Below are 13,265 nucleotides of genomic sequence, written 5' to 3'. Positions count from 1 at the left end.
ACATGCAACTAAACCAAAACCAAACCAAACCCTGATCCAAACCCTATGTAGTTACTTAATATTCCGAACTTAAATGTATAATTACATTGTAACACCTCAAAATAAAGTGTAACCCAAATTTGTTACGTAGGTCTGAAACATATGGAAGTGAGACTGGAATTGCTGACGGCTTGTTTCGGCAGTTCAGAATCAATTCTTTTTTTTTTGAGGAGGCAAAAACGTAGTTTGTCGTGCACTTTGATCTTTAAAACCTTTTCAGACCTTTTGCATTCACAAGCAGCTACATTATACACTACATGAAAGGTAATATTGGAAAAAGTATAAAAGAGGCACTTGAAGACTCACTCAACACTGGAGAGAGTCCTAAAACCCAGCCAGTGACCCCATAACTGATCACAGGCATTTCAAAAAATAAACGCACGCACACACGCACAAGCACCTTTGTGGGGACTCTCCATAGATGTAATGGGTTTTGTACTACACACACACACACACACACACACACACACACACACACACACACACACACACACACACACACACACACACACACACACACACACACACACACACACACACACACACACACACACACACACACACACACACACACACTCACTCTTTCTCAAACTCATCAACTCTTCACAGCTGAGAGGCAGAGAGCCAGAGATAAAGGATGTATTAGTAGCTCTGTTTTGTCCTTGAACTGATGCCAAACCAAACCCTGAGATCCACACTTCCTTTGGAAGAATAAAGCTTTTTAAAATCAAAGGCTTCTACAAAGAGACATTTTGCTATACTATCACCTCAAAAAACACGAGAATTTACTAGAAAAAAATCGATTTGTTGCAGAGTGACATGTTGTGACAGAGCGTCCGTATATTTGCGTGTATTCCTGCATGTGTGTATAAACAGGATCATCTTGTACACAGAACCCCCTAATGCATCACTGGATGTTAGCACATGCTATGAGCCAAATAAAAGCCCATTACTGTACCGCCGAGCAATAACTGCGAGGCATCATTTATGAGAACCTGAAATGTGTGTCAAATTAGTCTGAAAAAATCAATTCGGCAAATATTACATCAGTTTATTAAGGAAATGCTTAAACCGCAGGCAGATTGGAGCTAAACAGGATTCTTTCATTAATTCACTAAGAGTTTCTGGATCTAATTAAACTAAATAAACAGCGGAGCAACGGTACAATCCAAACACACTGTGATGTGTGTGTGATGGGGCCTTTGCTAATGCGGATTGTTGTTTATTTTCCGTTTCTGTGTTAGCATACGTTATTGATTGTATTAGTATGCATATTAAAAAACAAGATGAGAAAGATGCATATGGGTGGTTTCTGTGCGAGGGATTGGTTTTAGAAAAACACCTGCTGTTTAATAGCATGTAATTATTCATTCATTCAGAGCTTGAAATATCTGTAAGGTGTTTGACTGGAGTGATGTCAGTAGCTGTGGCCAGGACGTAATTTACCATATTAATCTTCTCTGCTAATATTACGCATACTGAGCATATCTTTGCCACTAAACAGCTGTCACAAAGCAAATGGGATCAGTAATGATAACAGATCTCTTTAATATCTCTATTATTTCTCCTAGGCAGCATTGAGATTAAAAGGAGAGCAATGAGATTTGGTATAGGTAGAAAAATGATCAAGTACATATTTGTAATGACACATTATTAATGATGAAGTTGCAATTTAGTGCATTTAAAATATATTAACTTTAAATGTAATTTCGAATAACACACTACAGTTAATTATAAACAAGTACGATTAAAATTTATTTGAATGTGTCCTTCTTTCTGTGTAATTATAAATTTAAAGTCCCACTGAAGTGCCTTGGAAGGCGCAGTTTTGCATGATGCGTTGACATAATTTCTACTGAAACAGGAAGCTAAGGCGGGACATATTGAATGGCTCCTCCCCCTTTTCAAATAGCCAATAGCGTTTAGTTTAACTCACAGACTGCATGTCGTACTTGACAGCGCCATGGAAGTGAATCCGATCACTGATGATGCGTTGGATTCAATAGTAGAGGTGGGAATAAATTCTAGCCATTTTATTCTATACCAAAGTACTGTTGGAAAATGAAAAAAAAAACGTGAGCGTTTCAGCCTCAAAAATTGCTCCGTGACGTGTCAATGGTTGTTTTGGCCAGGTGGTATTTATAGCGTAGGCAGCGGGACGCTTTAAATTCTAGAGAGCATTTGATTGGACAGAAGATGTGATGAGAAGCTGAAGTCCGCAGTGATGTCATAAACACCCGTGATCCAGTTTAGCGGAAGTGAGAGACTTGTAAGTTCTGAATGCTTATATCTACTAAATGCAAATTTTGTCATTGTTTTGGAACACACCAGCTTATTCATAACCTTAAGGCTAACATATTCATATTAACAGTTTAAAAACTAAAATTTTGATTTCAAGGGGCCTTTAAGTACTGAGTAATATTTATTAACACAATGTTTTTTTCAGGGTTAGTTGCATTATTATACTATTATTACTACTGTAAGTATATGTAATGTGTAACAAGGACACTGTAAAATATAAAGTGGTATCATATAAAATGTGCATTAATATGTTAGTCAACACATCAAAATAAGTGTACTTCTTTCAGTTCAATTCAGCGGCAGACTCTAACATACAGCTCTGCGAGAGGGACAAACATTAGAGGAATGTAACATTAGTGTCAAGGACCGTGAAGGACAGAAAGGAGAGAATCTGAGAAAGAAAGGAAGAGTGAGGGATTAAGGAGGAGTTTTCAGGTGTCCTGCTGAGAAGAGGAGGAACACAGGTCGGGGCGGCGGGTGTGAAGGCGGCTGACGGGCATGTGCTTTAATCTGTTGTGTCACCGCGGCCTCTCCTCTCATCCTGCCTCAGAGGTGTCAACCTACTGAAACCTGTCACACTTTGACAAGGCCCTTTTTTTTTTGCCCCACCTGCTCTCCGGGATCCCTCAATGCTTTGCTACAAATTAACCACAAGGGCTGCGTTTAAATCATACACTTCCCTAATCCTCGCAGACATTTTGAAGCGTTCAACTTCGTCAAGTGGGCGAGGGAAGTTTATTTGGACAGACTCTTGACCTCTCGAATTTGAGTCTACTCAACTTCAGGCAGATTCATAGACCACAATGCAACGTGATTGTGACGTCAAATCATATCGCGCTTAATTTACCCACACAGCTCTAGTGTATGATATTGGAGTTATTTTGACATTTAACCACATAATACTTGTAGATTTCTTAAGCTGGTTGTTTTTTTTAAAGTTATGACACTCGTTCAGAAAAGTTAAAACACTTTCATTAAACCCTTAAATGCTTGAATGCTTTGCCAATCATTATTACATATCCGAATCTATATCTAACACGGATGGACCTCTGCCTAATTCTCGTGATATTAGAGTAACAATTACAGAAGAATAAATATTTGTCACCTTTTGAAGCTTGAAAGAAGTGCTTAATTTGAGCCGGATATTGTTCCGGAAAATGTCAGATTTTAGAATTTTTTTAAAATGTTTTTAAACAATCCGGCATAAAAAAGTGCATTACATGGTGACAGTGCATGCACACTGGTGCGAAGCAAGTGGAGCAGCGCAAGTGTTTTCAGTTCATTCCTTTGGAAGTTGAGTGAGCGTTTTCAATTCATAGGAATTAAATGAAAACGTTCACTCCGCGCCAGTGTGTACGCACCGTGAGAGACAGAGCGAGATAGAGCGAGCGCGGGTTAATGCAGATTTATTTAGAGGTTATGTTTTGCTATTGGCCCCAAGTTGTCTGGACAGTGTTGGTCATAGCGACTTTTAATTGCTGTTTTTGATCCAGCATTTATTTATTTACAAATTAAGTTTTGCTGATGATTCTTCCTATTCTTTTGTTTTCTGCCTGCGGTAACTATAAGTGAAACGTCACTACATCATTGTGTTTCAGACATTGCCAACTTAAGGAAAAAAGTGAATTGCACTTCCTCAGTCATCAAAGATTAATTTATGGTCATGCAGAAAAAATATATTTACACTGTTACATTCCATGGGTTGTTAGCGACACTATACAATTTTTACAAAACAATTATCAGTAAAACAGGCATTCTTTTAGAATTTTGTTATATTTTTTCTTGTTACATTGTTTATAATGAATTGATTAAAGAATACTAAGAAGGTTGATGTGTAACTTTAAAAAATGAATGATAAGGAGGGTAGTGAATGACGTCCCGGGTCCTGAGGTATGTGTTTAAGGGTTAAAGGTGGGGTAAGCGATATTTGAAAAACGCTGTTTGAAAAGTTAGTCTGACCGACACACGAACAACAACAATAAATGTGTGTAGACAATCAACATTAGGGGGCATATGACCATGGAGGAGAGAGAACGAGCAAGAGGGAGATCTGAAAAAAGACTGCAGAAATAAAGATGAGACAATACAAAAGTGAAAAGATCAGAAGAAATCACTGAAGGGTTATGACTGGGCAAGAGCTTTAGGGCCCTTGTTAATATTAGAAAAGCTGTCCAGCTCTGGAGAGAGCTCAGCGGGAAGGCCTGAAAACAGACACGCATGTTGCTTTGATTCGCTCCACACGTGAGTAACACTGGGTTTGAGTGTCATTGTGTTTGGTGCTGCTGTGCTGTTGGCAACTAACAACCAACTCTTGTTTGTAATTACTATTGTATGTACATTTTTTGTGCTTCCTTGTTATTCTTTAATCATCTGCACTTTATTTTTCTTGAAGCATTATTCTGTTGTGCTTCTGCTATGATAAACAGACATCCACTCTTGGATTGCGTGTGAAACAAAGGGCAGCTAGTGAGAGTCACGCTGACGATTGCTAAAGAATGCGGAGTTTAGCGTCATTGTTAGCGCACTCGACACGCTTGTAGGAGGATCGCGGTTCGAGACCGACTCGGAGCGGGGCGGTTAGGATTGGAGTGTGAGTTTTGGAGAGAGGGGTGTGTTTGTTTGGGTTGCTTTCAAATATCAACAATGTCCAAAAGCCGTTTTTGAAATATCGCTCACCCCACCTTTAAGTAGATCAAATGTGAGAAATGAATTACACATTACCAATCTGCTTTGCTCTTTTCAAATAATTTCACTACAGTAATTACACATAAGACACTTATTCTCACCAAGGTTGCATTTATTTGGTCAAAGATACAGTAAATGTTGTATAGTGAATATGGACAGAGCACAGATCTGAAAGCCCCAGAATGCTTGTTGCGAGGTGGATTTGAAACACTGGGTGTTGTCGGGCGGTCAGGAGGATGTTGGTGAGCCATTTAGTGTAGGTTGTAAGTGATGAAGAGTGACATCATCTCTGCAGTTCTTCCGTGTGTGTGTGTAAAAACAGCTGCTCTCAGTTTAAATGCTCGTAATCCCACAACTAAACAGGGTGTGTGTGTGTGTGTGTGTGTGTGTGTGTGTGTGGAGGAAGTGCTTGGTGAGATGCTCAACGGCTCCAGTGCTTCTTTCCTGTGGCCAACACATGTGAGAGACTGAGACCGGCTGCCAAATTGAGCAGTTTGATCATGTGCCCTTTAGAACAGCTTATTACGGCAGAAAAAAAATGCAGACAGGAAATGTACCTCATACTTTATAGAGCAAAAACAATGTAGCGACAGTAATTTAATAATAACAATGAGGGGAATGTAAGTGTGTGTATATGAGCAAGAGACAAAGAGAATTAGAAAGACACGAGGGATAAAAAATGTGTGTTTTCATTTGTCTATGTTTGACGGTGTGTTTCCAATTAGAGGTCACATTCATCTCATAATGGCTTTGTGCGCACGCACACACACATGCGCACGCATATGCGCGCACACACACACACACACACACACACACACACACACACACACACACACACACACACACTCACACACGTGGGATGAATGGGTTTTGGTCTGGCTGTATTGATGTGGTTCAATGGAGGAAGGAGAGCTTGATTTTTATAGTAATTAAGTGCAGCAAATCACAGGAAAATACATTTGTAACATAAAACAGTTTTTTCTGTTACTTACAGATATTCTCTTTAGTACACTTAAAAAATGAAACTCATTGCATTATGTAAAATAAATGCTTTAGAAGTATCTCATGTTTATTTTCATAGTATGCTTTCGAATCGCTCTCATTGCATTTTGATGTCATACATCTGTGCAGCGCTACTTCAAGTCGAACACATTGATTTAATTCAGGAAACGAAACACTACTACTGTTTCCTCAGAGACGGAACTTTTGATTCTTCTTTGACTTCATTTGGGTTTATTTTCATTGGCGGAGCAAAAATGAGCAAATACACTTACAATTTCATTATTTAATATTAAAGGCACACTATGTAATTTTTCGCCACTAGAGGTCGTTAATTGAAAACAAAGGCGTAGCTTGATGACGCCTTGATTTCGCAAAATCATCAGAATTGTTGTCTTCACCTCTACAGCCGGTGGAGAATACGACGGGACTCGGGCAGAAATCATATTCAAAGATGACCGGTAATGTATTACAGATTTATTAACGTTACAAAAGCTGTTGGAGCGTAACGAGGCCGCTGGAGCGATTGCTAATTAGAGACGAGCGCGATACACAGCTCGAGAGCAGTGGAGCTTTTATTATGCCACAGAGTGCTTTTGCTTTTTCCGGTCATGCGTATGTGGGGTAACGCAGCGCTGTTTTATCATATTAGATACATTTGAGTGTGATGAAAATTGTTATAATGCTACTCTGTTGGTTCGCTCGGTGGCTACTATATGAGACACTTGTAGTAAGCTAGATCTATATATATTAATATTAGGCATGTTAAATATGGTATTCGTGGTAAATCAAGAAAACAAAATTTGAACAAAAAGACTAGCCATGTTGAGCTGTATAACAATGATTACTTTTCTGTCGATGAATGTCTCCAAACAGTTCCTCACCTGTCTAATAAAAGACATAATATATTGAAATGTCTTTGGTAGTTCCATGGTTTCTACAGAATAAAATCGTAAATCGAGGGTAACGCGGGTATGATGCCATTGATAGGCGACGCACATTAAAATTGCTTATTTCTTTGGATTTAAACATTCTTAGAAACATTTGGGATAATGTAAGTACACAAATCAACAAAATATATAACATTGTTCTAGTGGTTTTTGGATATTTTGATCCAAAATCTTACATAGTGTGCGTGAGTTATTATAATTGCTTATTGAATTGTTGTATAAAAGCAATTTCACACTGGCAGTCCTGCGACACGCTGCGATTATCTGTTACACTTTCTTCTCATTCATTCATGTATCTTTTCTGCTCTATCGTGTTGAAGCAGTCCTGCACTACACGGATATATTTACATACAGATAAACTATATCAAAAAATCTCTAACCCCTGGTCTAAACAGTATAGCCCAGTCTAAACCGTATAGACATATCAATACATTTTTCATTTTATTATGACTATCGCTGACATTTGTACTGATAGAATAATAAAACCGTATCCGCAACAATTACTTCCGCAGAACGACACAGGACTTTTACTGTTCTCTTTAGGTATGAAAGGTATACATGTTATAAGTGTGGAGCACATGCACTTAATCTGCACAGCTCCAGGTGGGCAACAGGTTTAGCAAGCCTATGGAGTCTCGATCATTACCTCTCATTCAAACCAAGCGTATGCTGTGCATGTGTGTGAGACTGCAGAAGCAGGAGTAATGCAAGTAAGTGCTAATGGGATTGTTTGTGTTTGCGTGTATTGGGATGAAAAGGAAAAGAAGTGGAAACGGGCAGCTGTTCAGATGCCTGTGGATTGAGTTTCCCTAGCTGCTCATATAAAAGCTCTCTCTCACTCTTTCTCTCTCTCAGTAATGTTTATTTAACACAGGTAGGACGACCATGCCGTTAGCCACTTGTTTCCTCCCAGAGGAAGTCATAAATGTGCCCGCTTGGGTTTAACTGCGCGCCAGCCCTGCTGCTAATGACTGCCATTCATATGTGGAGGAAGAGAGATAGAGGAAGAGATGGAAATAAAGGGATGATAAGCAAAGAGGTGATGTTTTAGAAGCTGAAGGCATCACGGAAAGCTGAGGAGATTATTCCAATGGATTTGTTCTGGTCACCATCCAGTAACAACATGATATTTCAGAACAGTTTTTTATGCAGACTTCTTACCCTGTCTAGAGGAATGTGAGTTTGCACAACCCACAAAAAGTTCCAGTTTAGCTCAGGCAGAAGAAACATGCTATATAGATGAGAAGACACCAAGAGGCAACCTTCCGTTCTCTCTCTTGAATCCAACAAAGAAGTGACTTAAACTGCAATTCATCGACTGACCACTAGAGACAGGCTCCAAAAGAGAGTCAATCCCATAGAACCCCCATGTTAAAATGCCCAACTTTACAGCAGAAAAAAATATGTTAACGGCCTGGGTTTGGTCTATATAGCTAAATTTGCCCTTCATGACAACTGTGAGGGGGGTGATTTTTTTTAAATATAATTCATCCATTTAAATGATATAAAGCCTTAAAGTTCTGCATAATTAAGGGCGTGGCCACTTGAGTGACAGGTGGATTGCTGCTGATGTCACTTATAGCCATTTGTCTGCTTTCTGTTAGCTGTTATGTCACCTCAGCTAATCCCGCCCTTTTGTCCATTTTCGGTTATGACGCGCTGCCAAGATGGCGACGGCCAGCTCCGCCCACTTTGGGCTTCAAAAATGCTCTTCAGAAACCAACAGGTGATGACACGGACACTGCGTCCATATTTTTTTACAGTCCATGGAAGGCACTCACAGTCATGCTGAAACTAATGTAGCAGCTAGGGGTGTGCCATATCATACCGTCCACGATAATACCGGTATACATTTTTACATGATAAAAAAGTGTCATATCGCGATATGAATGATATAGTGACGCGATGACGTACGGCGCATTTACGTTCCCTAGCACGCACAACAACAACAACACCTGTCTGAGCGCGTTTAGGAGTCGGGACATGACTGAATGTCTAGCCAAAATCTAGCCATCAGTGCATCGTAACTAAAGTTTATAATTTTCAAGTCTTCTTAATTCTTATCAGTTGAAACATTCAAGCGGTTTTAGACTATCCAGTAAGCTAGGTTACTCGCGCACTCTCTGAGAGAGTTGCACTGCGTGCATATATAGAGTACAGCTCGCGAGAAACTAAAGTTATTTTTCGCGGATTATATCGCTTTAATGGGGGGAAAAACGCAAAATTGTGTAAAACTTCCGGTCTTGGTAAGTATACTCATAAACACAGTCGGTTATGTATAAAACGCATGTGACAGTGTGACAGACAGTATAATGAAAACAGCAATGGATCCGTGCACTAGCTGTAAAAGTGACAGCAGCCATAGGCTATGCGTCTGTCATTAATGTTGTCGTCAAAACAACAAAAGATAGCTTTAATTGTAATGAATGAGAATTATTAGCCTATTTAATTTAATCAGGAAACAGAACTAAAACACTATGTGTTATTTTACATTTGATTACTTTATTATGTTTCTGTAGTATTTCTGAATACTGGTGTTAGACCTACACACATTTAACATTTAATTTAAAGATTGAAATCAAGCTTCCTTGTGTTGTGTAAACTCTTAACAACAAAATTACCACATTGTAAAAACGCAATGAGTGAGCAAACATTTAGGCGAGATAAACATAATAAGAAAATGTAGGGCAGGGACTTGGTTCTGTGCATCAGCTGTTGATTGGATTTATAGTTGTGGCCGTTGCACTCAAAAGTGGAAGGAGATGATCTTTAGCTTGCAGAGGCGAGTTTTAAGCAGACTAAAGGATTGGAGAAGTTCTGCATACATAACTAGAATCTATCGGTTTCATTGGAAGATTGAGCAATAATATATATTTTTAAACATTACGAAGTAAATTTTTTTAAGCATGAATCATTCGCAATAAGGTCTATTACATGCATTTAGAAAATACATACAGTACATATTTTCATTTCATGTGGACTTTATAGGCACAGTATGTAAGATTTCTGGATTAAAATATGTAAAAACCACTAGAACAATGTTATATATTTTGCTGACTTCTGTACATACATTATCACTAATGTTTCCAACAATGTTTAAATCCAGTGTAATGGGCCGTGCCATTGCGTCGCCTGTCAATGTCGTTATATCCGCACTACCCACGATTTCCAGGTTTACTTCTGTAAAAACCATGGAAACACCAAAGACTCTTTAATATATTGTGCGTTTTATTAGACATGTGAGCAACTGTTTGGGCACCTTAATCGGTTAGTCTTTTTGTTTGAATCTCGTTTTATTGATTTACCTCGTGTAACATGTTTTTACCAAGCCTCAACACTGTTTTGTCAAGTGGCTAAGGCCTCGTTTACACTGCAGGTCTTGATGCCCAATTCTGATTTGTTGCCTATATCTGATTTTTTTGACCGTCCGTTTGTACGTTCTTTCAATTGTGACCCATATCCTTCATGTGTTTCATGTGTTTCAAACATCGTGCATGCTTAAAGGGGATTCTTGCACAGATGGACGAACGCAAAATATGCTTGATGCTAGCTTTGAGATATATGCGAAATCCATCATTGTGCCATCATTGCAGTCAGCGCATGTGCTTCAGTTATTGTGTGCGAGAAAGATATCAGGACTGGTGGGAACATACAACACGATCTCATGAAAGTGCGTATCTATACCACTAATTTTATTTCTTGTGCCATAATAAATAAAAATAGTTTTTGCGTGCATGATACGCACTGTAAACCCCTTGGGTAGGATTAGAGGTGTGGAGTGCGTGTGTATTACACGCCATAAAGTGCATATCATATTCACGTGAAAACTGCGTATCATATCCACGCAAAAACTATTTTCGCCGTAAATGGCACGAGAAATAAAATTTGTGCTATAGATACGCACTTTCATGAGATTGTGGCGGGCTTTAATGAGGAGCAGTGGGTCTATGGCATAATGAGCAAGCCAACCTTTGATATGTTGTGTCGACGTGTGTCACAATGTTTCGTCGGGCCATCAGTCCCTTTGCAGATGCACGTCGGGGTTTCACTTGTCATTAAACCGTGGATACATAGCCTAATGCCTCAGAAAATCCATTGGCACATAGCGTTTTTTCCCTGTTTACACTGTCATAGAACACATCCGATCTGTTTCACATATGAGCAAAAAATCGGAATTGGGTCACATTTCACTGACAGTGTAAACGAGGCCTAACATAGCATATGTCACAATATAAGGTAAATCTGGTCTTGACGGAATCTTTTATAAAACATTATTACATTAGCTCATCCATGAACACTATTTCTGCCTGACTCCTGTTGGATTGCTTTCCATCGGTTGCGGAGGTGAAGACGACAACTCCCAGGTTTCCACACTCATCAAGCTATGCCTTTGTTGCCCAGGCAGGAAAATAGTGTTCGGGCCACATCTAGTACATGTGGATTCAACACACACCAGATGTGGGCCGGATCTGGGCCGGCACTATGTTGCTGTCTGGGTATTGTTTTGAATAAGCGACCTCTAGTGGCAAAATTTACATACTGTGCATTTAAAACAGTTTGCTGCATATATGAACCCCTAGTGGCACAGAAAAGAACTGCAAATCAAAACAAACAATTGACTTGTCACTAAGCCTTGCCTTAAATACATTAAACACATTGTGAAAGTTTTATAGAAACATTAGGAACAGTTCTTACAGTACAATAATGGTATAAGCTAGAATCACTTTCAAAGTGATTGTTTTCAAAGGCTTTTTCAGTTGACAGAGAACCATTTGTCTTGATTCTGATTTATAGTCTTAATTTTTATCATGCTACTGCATATTCAACATGTCCTGCCCCAATAGAAAATAATGTTCGTTGAACTGTTTAATGGGGTATTTCAAAAAATAATGCACTACAAAAGAGCATCACAGGACTTTTGTGAAAGAACAGAAGACTGCAGGAGGCTGGAGAGCTGCTTCACATCTGCTCCACACAGTCGATAAAGTCCTCTTTAGTGTGGAAGCCTTGACAGAGAGATTGAGGGCCGGCTGTGGACCAAGTTCAGAGAGGGTGTGTCTGTCCACAGCGCACCTGCGGTGGGCCAGGGGTTTGGGGTACAGAGCTTTTGAGGGCTTTATGGATGGGCGACGCACGCTTACTTGTGTCATCACTTCTGGCTGCTCTGAGCCTGGAGATCTTATTTATTGGTTACAGGGTGGAACAGAACAACTGCTGTAATCATTCACTCTGTGTGTGTGTGTGTGTGTGTGTGTGTGTGTGTGTGTGTGTGTGTGTGTGTGTGTGTGTGTGTGTGTGTGTGTGTGTGTGTGTGTGTGTGTGTGTGTGTGTGTGTGTGTGTGTGTCCACGTTTGCAGATGTTTCTTGGAGTAGATTTGCCATGATGTATCTGAAGCCACGTGCATTGTGTTTGTAGCTGTATGGTGTGTGTGTGTGTGTGTGTGTGTGTGTGTGTGTGTGTGTGTGTGTGTGTGTGTGTGTGTACCTGGTATTCGCTACAATATGGGGACCAAATGTCACCACAAGGATAGTAATACCAGTACATTTTTACCTCATGAGGTAAACAGCTAATAAATTATACAAAATTAAGTGTTTTGAAAAAGGGTTAGTGTAAGGGGATAGAATATACAGCTTCTACAGTATAAAAATCATGATATCAATGATGGATAGTCCCCATAAAACATGGAAATCATTGTGTGTGTGATCTCATTTAATGTGAGGCCGCACATGTGCTCAGACAATGACGCCAAATGAACTAGGGAAAAAATGTGAAGAGAGTCTTATTAAATAGCTCAACTATGACACTCCTCTGGTCTTGCTCTATTGGTGCCATTGATGAACAGGTGGCCATCTGAATCATTTGTTTCTGGTTTGGTCGAAAGCTTTCAGAACACTGTGTAATTTTGAAGACAATGCCAAATTGCCCGTCACCTAGATTCCTGTTCTCATAGGATCTTCTTTAGAAATGCATGAACACAGTGTGGATCCAAAAGGTATTTGAACAGTATATAACAGTATTGGACTAGTATTTACATTATCATATTATGAGTTTCCTAGTCAGAAATCGGATATGAAAAGCCTCTCAAGTCATATTTATGACTGGGAAACTCTGAGATAATTTGTGCAGCATGTCTCTATGGGTGTCTGTGCTCTGGTCTACATTATCAGGAGTGTACGTGTTTGTTTTTTCAAGCACATTCCTGTAGGTATGTTTTAATGGTGTAAGGGTGAAGCTATGACAGCTTGGTACACGTCATCCATTAAAATCTACAGAGAAATGGAAAAGCACTT

General features: G+C 39.4%; 1 protein-coding gene across 1 annotated transcript in view; it reads left to right on the top strand.

Moving 5' to 3' along the window:
* The window catches only part of bmp7b (bone morphogenetic protein 7b), a 52,907-nt gene that overhangs the window by 16,551 nt on the left and 23,091 nt on the right, over window positions 1–13,265 (top strand). The window lies entirely within an intron of this gene.

The sequence above is a fragment of the Siphateles boraxobius genome, unplaced genomic scaffold, assembly GCF_051911475.1.
Source record: "Siphateles boraxobius isolate OS27281-9 unplaced genomic scaffold, OSU_SipBor_1 50, whole genome shotgun sequence".
In the NCBI taxonomy this organism is placed as follows: Eukaryota; Metazoa; Chordata; class Actinopteri; order Cypriniformes; family Leuciscidae; genus Siphateles; species Siphateles boraxobius.
Note: the sequence above shows the minus strand (reverse complement) of the source record. Positions and strands in the feature narration are given on the sequence as shown.